Source organism: Aethalodelphis obliquidens, unplaced genomic scaffold, assembly GCF_003676395.1.
Source record: "Aethalodelphis obliquidens isolate GAN/ISIS:26980383/991018 unplaced genomic scaffold, ASM367639v1 scaffold4, whole genome shotgun sequence".
NCBI lineage: Eukaryota > Metazoa > Chordata > Mammalia > Artiodactyla > Delphinidae > Aethalodelphis > Aethalodelphis obliquidens.
In genome coordinates, this window is record NW_020837948.1 from 59,036,737 (window position 1) to 59,052,276 (window position 15,540).

Here is a 15,540-nt window from a genome sequence, read left to right on the forward strand (position 1 = left end):
AAAAGGTACTTTAGAGGTCATTTTACCCTGACCTGTTTTAAGTAATGGAGTAACCCAAGATCACATGTCTAACTTTTCTTCAGCTGATATGGTAAACTCTCTTTTAATAATAATTCTGAAATGTACAGTTGTTCATATTTTAATATCCTTGAAACTGGGATGCGTCTCACAATCCCTGGTGTCTTATTATCACTTTTAACTATTGTTCCCATTTTAATGTTTCTGAAATCAGGATGTGACTTAACAATCAATGACTTCCTAAGTTCACTAAGATATAGTCCTTTCAAGCTGTGGTTTTAAATCTGGGCTATACGTGAGAATCATCTGGAGCACTTTAAAAAAATATATAAGATGCCTGGTCATCACCTCAGAGATTCTGTTAAATTGGTTGGGGTAGGGGGTTATGCATTTGTATTAAAAACTAAGAGTTGGAACCACTGTCACAGCCTTTAGTGGAAAGAAAAATAATGTGTCATCATAGCAATCAAAAACCAAGTAAGGGTGACTCTTAGTAAAGATACTGGAAGACCTGGCTTCCAACTCTTAGAGAAGTTCAATCAGGGAATTACAAAAGGATATGTATAGTTTGATACCACTCCATACAATTAAAACATTGCCCTAGGGCAAGAAGAAGGAGCACTTGGCTTGGAATCAACAGATCTGTCCTGGCTCTAACTTCTAATGTTATGGCCCTTGGCAGATGATTTAGCCTCTCCCAGCCTTGGTTTCTTCATTTGTAAAATAGCAACATACCCACTTCACAGGGTTGTCGTGAACATTAAACAAGATATGTAATAAAATGCCTGCTGCATTTTAGGACACGTTATAGGTACCTTTAAGTGGAGGTTTTCTTGCAAATACTATTAATTTACATTGAAAGATTTCTTGAGCCAGGGAGAAAAAAACTGGAGCTAAATGTGGTTTATTGAAACCTTTTGAATGAATTCCTAGTGTTAGTGTCTCCAAGTCATTTCATATGGTAAAAATACATGGCAACAAAAGTGTAAGGGTTAGTGTCAGCTTATTTTCTCACATTTTGTAAAATCATGAAAGGAATTGAGTGGAAAGGACTTACACTAACAAACTTAAGTTTACATTTCCAAAGCATTTCTAAATTCAGTCAGCTACTTGTAGAAAAAAGGACCAGTTTTTTTCACTATCGCTAGTAAACACAAATGATAATGTGAACTGTAGATAAATTTATGCCGTAGTACCAACATAGACTTTATTTCCTGTTTGGGATTTGGTGAACTCTTTGCTTCCCATTGCATTCAAATCAATTTCTATATGCATCATAATGGTTTCCCATGTTTGCTGAGTAGATACGTAACAGCATAGGCTTTTTCCACTGTAAGTAAAAAATATTTTCCAGCTGCATTGCATTTCTGGAAATGGAATCGACCGTAACCACTGGCACCAACTATTTAGCAGTCTGGATGCTGGTGGAGAGAAGGGAGGAGTTTGCACTACTCTCAGATCACCTTTGCCACAGGGCGGATTGTGCTCTGAATAGTTGAGCTTGTGGGGAAAGCCCACACTGCCAGTGTTCAGTGTCAAACCACAAGCTGGAGTTATTGTGCCCATCAGGACCTTCATCTTGGTTGGGTGGGGAAGCTCTTTTCCATATATAGCCAATGCTTGATTATCTGCTTGTGTGGAGAACCCACTTTGTGGATTATTCACAGGAATTTTTAGGTCAAGCCTGGATCCTTTATCCCTGTCTTGCCACCCACGATGAGTCTGTAAACTGTCACCTCCATTCAGTTGGTATGTGCTGAGGAATTCAGTTGTGATGCCACCATGCTTGCATTTATTAAATGCCTATCTTATGCCAAACTTTTTATTAGCTCAAATCTTTATATATAACTTGGCGACATAAGTGGTATCATCTTATTTCCCAGAGGAGGAAACAAAGATTTAGAGTTCAAAATACTTGTCTAAGGTCATACCCCAATTTCAAATGTATAATGACTTCTAGGTTAACCGCTACTTGTGGTAACTTGAGCCATAGAAACTTCTCTATGAGTATGAGGACTCTGAAATCATTTTTATCAGTTTAGCATGGCAAACTTTAATCTCCTTTTATATAAGACAGACTAAAGGTTTTAACACTTGAGAGGGCAAGTAAATAAAATTCAAACTGTGTAACGTATACTCTACGACTATCACTCAGGTTTTAAAAATAAAATCGGTTGAACAAAGATGGTGAAAGTGTCTTTATTGCTAGATAATTATTCTTTTAGGGCAGATTGTAAATGCAGGCATTTCCCCCCCCCCCCCCGAATATATTTTGCTTGATGGAGAGCAATTTCCGCGTTCTCTCCAGATGATTCCTTTGTTACTATTTCTATTTAAAGCCTTGTTACCTTTGCTCCTGGTCCTACTGTAAATCACTGTTTCCATAGCAACAGGACAGAATGAGGAGGAGGGTAGCAACTGGGTCTTGAGAGAATGGAAATGCAGTGGAAAGTTCCACCTGAAATAACAACATGCAAATCACTTTAGCATATGATAAACAACAATGAAAGTGAAGCTTTTTTTGGGAAGACAGCTTGTTTGGTTTTTGGAATGTGCTCATTTTTCTGACAGCTTCTCTTTCTTGTTATCTTTCTTTAAGACCAAAATAAAATCATTAAAAAACAAAAATTCAACCTGACATTGCATGTGACTCAATGGCAGATGTAGTGGTTTGTGCTTCCAGAGATAGCTCTTGAGCAGAACACTTATAAAGGCTTTTAACTGGGAAATGAATTTGACTCTTGATTAAGCTACCTTTAGTTGCCAGGATATAGCCGAAGAGTGAGATATTCCTCTGAAGTGAGATTTCCCCAACCGTTTTGCTATCAAGGACCTCTTATTATTTTTCCTTTCATCTTTTCAAAAGATTTTTAACATACCCATATAATTGGAAGTTTCAATATTGGCCTATATTTCTTCTCTTATTCAGAGAAATGTAAATTTCCTTTTTGGAATATAAGAAATCTTTTTTTGGAATATTGAAAATAGCTTTCAAAATAGAGTTCCCCCAAAAGGAAATTGTTGCTGTTTTGAGATGGTCAGCAGAATAGAGTGGGCAACATAGATATTTTACATTAAAAAAAAATTGTAGGGCTGTTTTAAGTATCCCTTCCTTGTACAACACAAAGCACAATGTAAACACTGCTTATATCTTATGTGAGTAAAAAAAATACAGAAATGGTATTCCTGGAAATTTTGGGAAAATGCCCGTATCATTTCACACTGAAGCCAAATAAAGTCATTCTTCACTGCTCTTCATTGCTGTTATTTATGGGCGTTGCTCTGAGACATTTTTTCCCTAGGTTCAAATTTTCAAGCAATCAGCGATCAGAGAATACATTTTTGAAACCCTCGAACGGTAATGATTAAGCACCGTGACACCTCCTTTTATGCAACAGATAGTGCAACCATCACATGTCGGCTGAATTCTCTCAAGTCATACCGTCTTCGGGTATCTTCACGCACACCTTCTCCTGGGATCACGCCTGCTTGTGGGAGTCCCATTCATGAAGCCCAGAGTCTTTGCTTCAAAGCCGCTCTATTTAATGAGATCAATGGCCAGGTCTCAAGATGAAGTCCTCTGGCCCCCTGCTTCAGAATAACCTGGAGTGCCTGTTAAAAATGCTGAGACCGGGGCTTCCCTGGTGGCGCAGTGGTTGAGAGTCCGCCTGCCAATGCAGGAGACATGGGTTCGTGCCCCGGTCCGGGAAGATCTCACATGCCGTGGAGCGGCTGGGCCCGTGAGCCATGGCCGCTGAGCCTGCGCGTCCGGAGCCTGTGCTCCGCAACGTGAGAGGCCACAACGGTGAGAGGCCCGCGTACCGCAGGGGGGGAAAAAAAAATGCAGAGACCCAAATCCAGACCAACTGATCCATTTCTGGGGGTGAGATGTATCAATATAATGTGAATTTTGGATAGGCTCCAAGTTCCTTTATTTCCTAGTGCTCAGTTAAGCTCTCAGCTAAGGAAGGTTGAGGGTGGAGGCTGTCCCTGGTGCTAAAAAGCCTTCAGGTCCTCATAGGCATCAGCAGCCCTAACACCTGTTCTTCTCTTCCCTGTATCACTGCACCAACCCCTCCCCAACCCCTGAACCAGACCCTGTCATCTGCCTCCTCACGAGACCTTAAATTCTTCCGGTTGCTCCTTGTAATTTTTCCTTAAAGTCTTTTGAGAAATTATCTCATTTGTAAAGCATGGATTAAGAGTGGGTGTATGTGGACTTCCCTGGCGGCACAGTGGTTAAGAATCGATCCACCAATGCAGGGGACACGGGTTCGAGCCCTGGTCCGGGAAGATCCCACATGCCACGGAGCAACTAAGCCCGCGTGCCACAACTACTGAGCCTACGCTCTAGAGCCCGCAAGCCACAACTACTGAGCCCACGTGCCACAACAACTGAGCCCATGTGCCTAGAGCCCGTGCTCCACAGCAAGAGAAGCCACCGCAATGAGAAGCCCGCGCACCGCAACAAAGAGTAGCCCCCGTTCACCGCAACTAGAGAAAGCCCGTGTGCAGCAACGAAGACCCAATGCAGCCAAAAATAAATAAATAAAATTAAAAAAAGAGTGGGTGTATGTGCGGAGTGGGTGGGGCTGAGGTGAGGCAGTTGGAGAGTTTTGTACTTTTGTCTCAAGAGCTCTGCCCTCATAGCAGAAATTGAGACACAGATGTAGAGAACAAACGTATGGACACCAAAGGGGGAAAGCCGCAGGGGGTGGAGGTGGTGGTGTGATGAATTGGGAGATTGGGATGGACATGTATACAGTGATGTGTATAAAATTGATGACTAATAAGAACCTGCTGGCAAAAAAAAAAACAAAAAAGAGCTCTGCTCTCATAGGATGACCTTGATTGCATTAGTTCCTCCTGGGGTTGGGGGGTAAGAGCAGGGGTGGGAAATATTCCATGCAGGGCCTCGTATAAAAACATTTCCATTGAGTGAGATGGACACCCATATTGATATGATTTAGGGGCTGTATGTTTCTCTCTCTAATAGTTTGGTTCAGGACCATAAGAATTCTAGCTTACATTTCCTGAGAATAAACCAAATTGTGGATGAAAGAATGTGACCCAGAAGCATTGATGGACGTACGGAGAAATCTATTTGGTTTTTTGTTTTTTAATTGAAGTATACTTGATATACAATACTGTGTAAGTTACAGGTGTATAATATAGTGATTCACAATTTTTAAAGGTTATATTCCATTTATAGTTATTATTGAATATTTGCTATATTCCCCTTGTTGTACAATATGTCCTTGTAGCTTATTTTATACCTAATAGCTTATACTCTTAGTCCCCTACCTCTGTATTCCCCTCCCTACTTATCTGGGTTTTTTAAAATATATATTCATCAACAACAAGTGGATGATTTTGAGCTTGCTTGAAAGAGGCTTTGATTCCAGTTTAACCAATGGATGTATCTGAGGTCATATGAGAGGAGTAAAGGGAATAACAATCCATTTGGCACTGGTAGGAAGTTCTAAACTGAGGCCTGCCTCTTAGAATCACAGGTGAGACATATTGTCTACAGAGTGGCCCATGGGGGTGTAGAGATGTCACCTGAGTTTGGGATCTGGATGTATATATCCTCCAGGATGGGGCTGCCCCTGGCCTCCTAGGCCTGGTGCCTGGAGCGATACTGAGTAAATCACACGCCCTCTCCTAGGTCTGAAAATTTGTACCTTTTGCTCTGTGAGTTCCTAGTCATCCTGTGCCGATATTGAAATTGCTCTGTGAAATTCAGGGCCTCTAATAAGTGCTGGGCAGGGCAGCCCCAGCTCCGATAGCACAGGCAGTAGCAGCTTCTCAGCTTGACTACTTGACACCCAGCAGAGATCACACCTCGTGGGAAGGGGAAATCGACAGGGAAATATGACTGGGAGATTTCAGGGGCAGGAAAGGCCCAGGGTATAGGATTGATTACAGCTGGGTCTGGGTAGGAGCGGGGTAATCTGAGAGCCCTGAGCCTCCATAAATGGGGAAGGGCACGTGGAAAATATGGGAAGTAAAAATGAGGGAATGAAAAGTTAGTAGTAGTCATCCTGTCATTTGCAAATGATTTATAGCTTTCGTACCCGTGAGCTCTTTTGATCCTTCTGAGAATATTCAAGATGTAGGGGTGGGTGTTATCCCCAGTTTACACATGAAGATACTAAGCCACAGAGAGGCAGTGACCTGCTCAAGGCTAGCTGGGACCAGGACACAGGTCTTTTGTCTCTTGTTTGGCTCTCCTTTCTTCTGTTCCACACTATTGACTAACAGTCAGAGAGTAACCCCATACTGACTCTGCCTACTTCATAATTCTGCCCAGGGTCAGCTGAGCAGGGAATAAGTGATCAGAGAAGGAGGCATATCTAGGAGACTGAACTTTTCCCCAAGGTTGACTTATACTAAATGGATGTCCATGACCAATGGTGTTTCGTTAGGCTGAGCTGCATAATGGGTCTTTAATGTGGGTAAGACAAGACCACCCAACTCACTTTTAACTGATGAAGCTGAAACCAGATCTGTAGAGGTGAAAGGCTTATGCATTAGCCCTGGGATAATAGATTTCCAGATGGCTGGAATCGGACCTCTGTCTCTGGCTTTGGCCAGTGATATTGACCAATAAACTGCTTTATGTCAATAGATCAGAGATATAGTGCAAGTGAATGTTACATGTAGATAATAGCCTTTATTCAGGGTCTTTTGTAGCTATTTAATGTACAGTCTTAAGACTCTCAGAGGGGAAATGTTCTGAGAAACCTCTTTGAAAGTCTTCTACATGATGCATTTTGTAAGGGGTAACATATGCTAAAATTAAGCAAGGTGTACTTGTAAGAAAGAAAAAGGTAAGGGTACTTGTGAATGGTTTGAACAGTGCTTGTTACAAATAGCCTTGCCTTTCCGAGCGTCCTCTCCACGGATGTAATACTAAAGCAATGTTATGAGTGACACACAAAAAGGTTGAAGACTCCTTGATGTAGCTGTCATTTTTCTCATAGAGAAACACAATTATTTTCCAGTCTACTTGATAGAAATGTAAATGTGTGTCTCTGAGAAAGTTACTCTCCCCTGTGAATTAATGTGGTCCATCTGAAAAGGGGCGATGAATGGACTACATGTAAATTATGACTTCCCAGGATGTTTTTTGACATTCAACTGAAAGAGATGGATCTGGTTGAGGTTGGTAATTGTGCCTCTTTCCCTGTGGGCTGTAAGCATATTTTCATGGGAGGGAAATGAATGCAAAGGTGCACGCACGGGAGAGTGCCCTTAGCACCGTAGGTGAGCAGGTGACCTCTTTTAGCGATGGTTTTTTAAAAGTTGGCTTTGAATGGTCTGAAGAGAAAATGATTTAAAGATTATTGGTGGAGTTTAGACACTGAATTTAACGTCCTCTTCACATTCTGAATATGACACACTCTTGTGAGAAATAACCCCCAAGGTGAACAGGGTTGAAAGTGAAGGTAGGGCTCTGAGGAAGAAGCCAGCTGGGCTGAACGGTGATACAAAGAGCCTTCGGGGCAGAAAAATGCAAAGTGCGTCCCAGATATTTGTGTGTTTGCTAGTGAGGTTGGGGAGATGTAAGAGATTTTGTGCCAGTTAAGTCTTCGGCAAGAATCAGAATTGAGGAGGAAACGTGAGAAATCAAACACAGCTCTTAGGTTTCCCAGGAAGATAGAGGGAGACAGAATTGCCTGTCTCTCCCCCCTCACAGTATTTGCCATGCTGATCTGAAGAATGAAAACACTGATCTAAAATTAGGGTGAAACGACAGACTTCAAGGCTTATATCCAAGAAAGTAGCTCCTGATTTCATAGTTTTTCCTCATGTACGGTTTGCAGCTAGAATCACACATGATGAAGAGTTTTCTGGTTATACGAAGAAGTGGCATTAAAATATTACAAATAACTTTACCTGCTTTCTTTTAGATTTTGTTCTCAGTATAATTTAGACAAAGATAAGGTTATGCAGTTAGGGATGCTCTCTTCTCTTGGTTCATCTTTCTAATTAAAAAAGGACACGGCATCATTTATTCCTTCAACTCATCGAATACTCATTGAGTTGCTTACTGCGTGCCATGCTCTGTTCTGAGTGCTTGACAAGGTTTATCTCCCTGAATCCCCACAATTCTATGAGATAGAGCCTTGGGTCGGGTTCTCGAGGCGGAGAGGTATGTGTAGAAAGTTGATGGGGGAATGCTTTTGAGATCAACACCTGTGGGGTGAAGGCAGTGGCCTGGGAGGGGGCCGGGTAGGGAGGAGTCGCACTGCTGCAGAGGTGCAGCAGAGGATGAAGCTGAGCCCACTGGGGACCTGGAAGGTCCTTTAGCTTTGTTCCGTCTTGAGACAGGGGAACTAGGTTTTACAGCCCTCATTCATCTCCCGCTACCCCCCCCCCCCCCCCCCCCCATGATCAGTGGATGTCCGATGTCCCCAGGAAGGGGTATGATCCTGGTCAAGGCCATCTCTCAGCAGCTGAGAGCCATCAGCTGTCAATATTCCTAGCAGTTGGGGATGGATTGCACGAGTGCTGAAGTGGGGCTATCTGGGTACCCCACCGTAGCCATTAATACAGGTACCATTACTCTTTTTACAGAAGAAAACAGCGGCTTCTAGAGTTTAACAATTTGCCCAAGGTCACACAGCGGCATGGACGGCCAGGATGAATGCTGTGCAGTCTGATCCAGAGCACACACTCAGAATCACCACTTGGCTTCTCCTACAAACCAGATAAGTAAACCAGTAAATGAATAAGATACTTGCAAAGAGAAGTGCATGCTCTGAAGAAAATAAAAGGGGGCATATTAATGTGGAGTTAATGTATTGACGGTATATCTGCTGCCTGGTATCATGAGATATTTCACCACGTGGATAGCAGTGACTGCTAGTCATCCTGGAGTCATCCTGTTCTTTCCCGGCACACAGCCAGTTGGCATTATCCGGTTTCTCTTTTGGTGATGTGGGCCACTTCCCAGCCTGGCCAATAGAACCTCTAGACTCCACACTCCTTCCCCAGACCCAAGGGCGGCCGTGACCAGGGCAGCCTTGGAAGCTGGTGCTGGAGACAGTAGAGCTGCTGTGGGCTTGGGTCTCTCAGGGATCCAGTGGGTTAGCGGGCACCTGATCTGGAGCCCTCACCCTGGGCTGGTAGTGACATGAGTGAGAAATGAACTTATTCTTTAAGCCGTGGAATTTTAGGGCTTGGATATTTGTTATTGGAGCTCAGTTTACTCTCATGAGTACAGTGTAGAAATTTATTTAAAATATTTTAGTATAAACAGTATAATCTATGGTTAGTTATTATTGGGGTGGTATGATGGTTAATTTTGTGTGTCAACTTGGCGGGGACGCATTGCGCAGATATTGGGTCAACTGCTATTCTTTATGTTTCTGTGAAGGTAATTTTTTGTTTTTGTTTTTTTTGAATGAGATTAACATTTAAATGGGTGGATTCTCTTTTTGAGTGTCCTGGTGAAACCTGTGAGGTCAGGGTTTATGTCCCACAGAGTGGTCGGAGAGCTCCAACAGTAAAAGGTATGTTGAAATGAAAAATGAGGCAAGCCAGCATTGTATTAATTCCTTACTCTCCTAATGTTATTTTGTTCCTAGTATCTTTTGTATTGGAATGATTGATCTGACATGTTGAAAGGAATTCACTTTACTATGAAAACAAACTATTTCCATTATAAACTTGAGTTTTTATATCATTTTGATGAACTTCTTGCAGAGGATTAGTGTCATCATTGTACTGTTATTGGGGTACAGTGATTTATCTTTCCCAATTACTTATGTTTTCCAATAATTAAAAGTTTGCTTTAGGGCTTCCCTGGTGGCGCAATGGTTGAGAGTCCGCCTGACGATGCAGGGGCCACGGGTTCGTGCCCCGGTCCGGGAAGATCTCACATGCCGCGGAGCGGCTGGGCCCGTGAGCCATGGCCGCTGAGGCTGCGCGTCCGGAGCCTGTTGGCTTCGCAACGGGAGAGGCCACAACAGTGAGAGGCCCGCGTACCGCAAAAAAAAAAAAAAAAAAAAAAAGTTTGCTTTAACTGCCCAAATAAATAAATAAATAGGTGGATTCTGGGTAAAGCAGATCATCCTCTGTGGTGTGGCTGGGCCTCATCTGGGTAGTTGAAAACCTTAATGGAACACAGATTGAACTCCCCCAAGTAAGAAGGAATTCGGCCAGCAGTCTGCCTTCCAGCTTCCTCTGCAACTTCTGCTCTTCCTGGTTCCGCAGCAGACGGCCTTTGGACTTGAACTCCACTCTTTCCCGAGTCTCTACCCTACCCCATCAGAGTTTGGACTTAACCAAGCCTCCATGACCACATGAGCCAATTCCTTAAAACAAATCTCTCTCTCTCTCTCCACACATCTGTTGGTTCTGTTTCTCTGAACAACCCTGACTGATATAAGTAGTTGTTAGCATTTGAAGCACTCAGATGAGGACTCCCTATTTCAGAAATGGCTGTAGTGTGCTTCATATATCACTATATTGGGTTGGCCAAAATGTTTGTTTGGGTTTTTTTTGTTAACATCGTTGGGAAAAACCCAAATGAAATTTTTGGCCAACCCAATAGAAATCTACTTCAGGAAGTTTAACATAAAGAATGTTAGAAATACATTTAAAAAATTTGGTGTTATGGATTATATTCAAGATGCATGGCTGGCTAAAAAGATTTTCCAGTCCCCATCAGCCTTGCAAGAATGAGATATAAGAATCTGTCAAGCCTAATAGCCTTAGGCCTAGAGCTCTATTGGACCATGTGCTCCACAGAGCACTGTACGTCCTGTCCAGCCAGGGGTCTAGCTGACTCTGCTGAACTTTCCTTGTGTCTGCCTCTGAGTGAATTTGGAAAAAACTACTCAAACTCTTGTGCTAATCTTTTGTGTGCGTTGGCGTGTAGTAGGAGAAAGCTGAGGTGGGTAAGCCTGTTGGTCTTTATATGAAATATTCTAGTTTCTTCTTATCTTTGCTTATTGGTTTTGATGCAGATTTTTTTTTTTTTTTTGCGGTACGCGGGCCTCTCACTGTGGCCTCTCCCGTTGCGGAGCACAGGCTCCGGACGCGCAGGCTCGGCGGCCATGGCTCACGGACCCAGCCGCTCCGCGGCATGTGGGTTCTTTCCGGACCGGGGCACGAACCCGTGTTCCCTGCATCGTCAGGCGGACTCTCAACCACTGCGCCACCAGGGAAACCCTGATGCAGATTTTTATAACCATCCCCAACCAGGTCAGTGAGATGGCCCCTTTCTTTGCTTCAGTGAGCTTGTTGATCGCAGCGCACCTTCTGTTGTTTTAGCTATTTTGGTTGTTACCCATGCTCAGGTACCCTTTCACAGTTTCCCTGGAAAGCTGAGTGCATATGGCATCTAAATGTTGATAAGTGGTATGTTATTGTATTTAGAAAGCTGTTCTCTGGCTCCCTGAAAAAACTGGTAATACTAAAATATTATGCTCTTGGATTGACATTGCTGTAATGTGATGGGCTCATTTGTATTCATGGCGAGCTTCAAAACAAGTATCCCAGACTGCTGATTTTTCTAATTAAATAGCTGGAAAAACCATCTACCATTATCTCATTTGAACTTTCTGTAATTGCTTATTTCCTCTTCTTCTTTTTAATGCATAAATAAACCCCTCAGATTTTAATTTCCCTTTGGCTTTTCTTTACTCAGAAATAACTACCTTTCTTGACATTTTTTTCATGAGTTCATTTAAAAGAAAAGTTTATTACCTTACCTTTCTGATGCAGTGTTAAAAGGAAGATTACTGTAATTTCCCATTATTAGGGAATTATTATCAATAAATATTGTGATAATTGGTACAAAACACTAAACCATATAATTTTCTTCTCTGTTAAGCTTTGTTATGTAACAAATGGGAAGCTTCATTGTTATTTGGCAGTTGTATTTGGGAACATTCTCTCAAAGGCAGAACAGTGTTGGGGAAATGTGGCCTCTGGAGTTTATAGAAGCCACTTATTAGCTGTTTGGCCCTAGAGGACCTCATTTTTTAAATCTGTAAAATGAGGCCTTTTTTGCGGGGGGAGCAGAATTCATGTGGTCGTAAGGATCAAGGGATCTGGAAGAAAAGAGAATTTTTTCCTAAAAATATAATATCAATTGACCATCTATTGACTACTGACTGATTGATTAAAAAATCTTGAGCGCTCAGTATAACCCAAGCAGGCATGTGTGAGCACGTGCACACACACTCAGACATCCAGACCTCACTGCTATTCTGAACTTTATTTAACCATTCCTTTGTTTGGGATGTTTAAACTGTTTCCAGTTTCTCCAATTATAAGTAATGTTACAGTAACTTTTTTTGTACGTAAATCCTCCCAAATCTGTGATTATTTCACTAGAGAAGATTCCTGGAAGTAAAATTATGGGTCACAGTGTGTGGACTTAAATGAGTTATGCATATATTTCATAAATACTGCTTCCCTGAAAGATAACCCAATTTACCTTCCTAACTAGGAGTTTGTGAGAACAGCCATCTCTCCACACTCTTACCAGTACTTAATAGTATTATCTCATTGTTGTCTTTATTGCAGACCTGTGGTTATTAGTAATTAATAAGGCTAAACATGTTTTCTAATGTGTTTATTAACCAGTTCCAATTTCCTGAGAATCGTCTAATTGCATATGCCTATCTCGATGTTAGATGTTAACTGTTTGTCTTAATTTATAACAACACTTTACATATTAAAAATATTAAATCTTTATTGTATTGTTTGCAAGTACATTTCCTATCTCTCATTTGATTTCAACTTTATTTATACCATTTTCTGGTGGACAGATGTTTACATCATTTTATGTGGACAAATACAAATATCTATTTATAAATATGGGTGGTGGATATGTGGGCATTTATTATATATTTTTCCCTATCTTAAGATGATTCTTAGATAAAACAACTTTAAAGTCATACCCGCTCATTAAAGATTTCTTTCATTGTATTTATACTTTGAAAGCCCTTCCAGTTTTCCTAGCACTATTTCATGAAGAATTCATTTCTTCCCTCTTGGTTTGTTTCATATAGTGCTGTCACTGTTAACTTGTCTATTTTCCTACTAGACATGAACTAGAACCTTGTACTTCTGAGTCCATAATGTCTGGTAGGTCTCATTAAACATTTACTCAATAAAGGAGAGAACAGTCTCTGGGGGAGGAAGAACTATGCGAAAAATATGCAGTCCAAGGGGTAGCCGCAGTCTCATCCTGAGGCTGTGGGAATGATAGATCTTTGAAATAGGAAGCTCTGGGCAGAATTGACTTCACACAGATTTCCTGGTGTAGACGCACTGAATCGGTCGGTATATTTGAGACCCCATCATGAATACATGTCAGCCTCCTTCCAAACATACCCCTCTCCCAGGATGTTTAAACAGCATGTGTACCTTTGTCGATGATGCTGGACAGATCAAGAGTAAGGAAGAGACAAACCACACTGGACCCTCCCATCACCAACAGCATTTAAGGGCAGGAGCTGAACTGTAGAGCGTGACATAATATTTTGCATTCATAAAGGCTTTGGAGTTAATCTTGTCTTCTAAAAAGAAGGCAAGCTTCTTAAGGAACATGTCCATGTTATTTGCACCTTATTTCCTACAGTGCCCAGAAAATTGCTGAATGTCTATTAGATGCTCAGTGAGTACCAAGAGGGTCTAATTTCCTTTTCTTTTGCATATTGCTATTCTTAGCAATTTTATGTGCAACAGGAGGACATTTTTTTTAGTCTTCCAGGATTTTCATTTTTAACTAAATTTTTTTTTTATATCCCGGGCTGAGAATAAATATTCTAAATGTAATGTTAAATCTCAATTGAATATACGAGCTATTTTTTCAAAGCCTCATTTTGGATTCTTATTTCAGCTCTCGGTTTCCGTGTTATCTTGTGTCACAGTCAGATAGGAGTTGTCCAGAAGAGTCTTCTCTCGTCTAAATGCAGCCCTGTTTCTCCCTTAAATCTGTGAAACAACTTGTTAGATGAGGAGGCATCTTGCTGTCTTTCTGCTCCAGGCTGGAGGCAGAGAGTAGAACATCCACAAAAGACTAGAAAAAAACTAGATGACCCACCATGAGTGGGGCAATTTGGGGAAGAGGAGTCAAACTGAAGTGAAGCTCTGGGGTCTGACAGTGTTGAGTTGCCAGAGGTCGGAGGTCGGAGTTTCATGTCAGAAGTTCTGGGCAGGGCTTCCCTGGTGGTGCAGTGGTTGAGAATCTGCCTGCCAATGCAGGGGACACGGGTTCGAGCCCCGGTCTGGGAAGATCCCACATGCCGCGGAGCAACTGGGCCCGTGAGCCACAACTACTGAGCCTGCGCGTCTGGAGCCTATGCTCTGCAACAAGAGAGGCCGTGATAGTGAGAGGCCCGCGCACCGCGATGAAGAGTGGCCCCCCCCTCGCCGCAACTAGAGAAATCCCTCGCACAGAAACGAAGACCCAACACAGCCAAAAATAAATAAATAAATTAAAAAAAAAAAAAAAAAGAAGTTCTGGGCAGCACAAAGTAGTTGTTTGAAAAGCAGCTTCTACTGGGAAATCAACCACTGACTATGTTGGCTGCTTATATGATGAAAAAAAGAAAGGCAGAAAGTACCATGCTAGAAGGCGAGGTCCTCACGGAGACCTCTGATGTTACCTCTTCACATCCCATGCAGCCGTGTACTTCTTCTAACCACTGTTGTTTTTTGACTTTTCTCTTTGCAGCCACAGGTATCTCTTTTCATGATTTTGCCAGGATTTTTTTTCCCAATTAAAAAAAATTGTGTTAAAATACACGTAACATAAAACTGAACCATATTAACTATTTTAAAGTGTTCAGATCCGTGGTATTGCTGAATTTTCAGCACCAAAGTTTTCAAGATTTCCTGCCTCAGGCCCATGAGGCCACTGGAGGGCAAACAGATTGGCACCTGACATTGTATGAATTAGTCTGAAATTTTAAACTTGTGTTCTAAAAATTCAGAATAACTTCATTTGGATTGTGGTAGTGGTGGTTTAAATGTGAGACTGAAAAGAAAACTTGGCTTTGTTGTCAAATATGACATTAAGGGAATGTCACCGGTGTGATAATTCAGATATAAAAGTCTTTGGAACCTCAGGAATGGAACATTCATCCTGCACCAGAGCTGGCTTTCTAAACTGGTGCTCATTCCTATGCTGGGTTCGCATTTCACCTCTTCTGAGGTGTCTCCTAAAGGCTGTGAGTGCAACCGCATTGTCCTTTATGTCTTCCATGGTGGTCCTAGGGACCAGCCGTGGGATTCCAGGGAAGTCACTTTTCTGTTCTGTGACGTGGTTCATCCTGCAGATAATGCCAACGTTTTGCACATCATGGGGGAGCTGAAGGATTAATGCGATCTGTATGAGTAGTACCACAGAATCGTGCTATCTTCAGTGGCACTGTCAGGTGGGCTCACCCTGCTTTGTTCTTACAAAGCATCTTGCGTACCAGGAGTTGTCAATACTTTCTGGATGGTGTGTGTGTGTGTGTGTGTGTGTGTGTGTGTGTGTGTGTGTGTGTG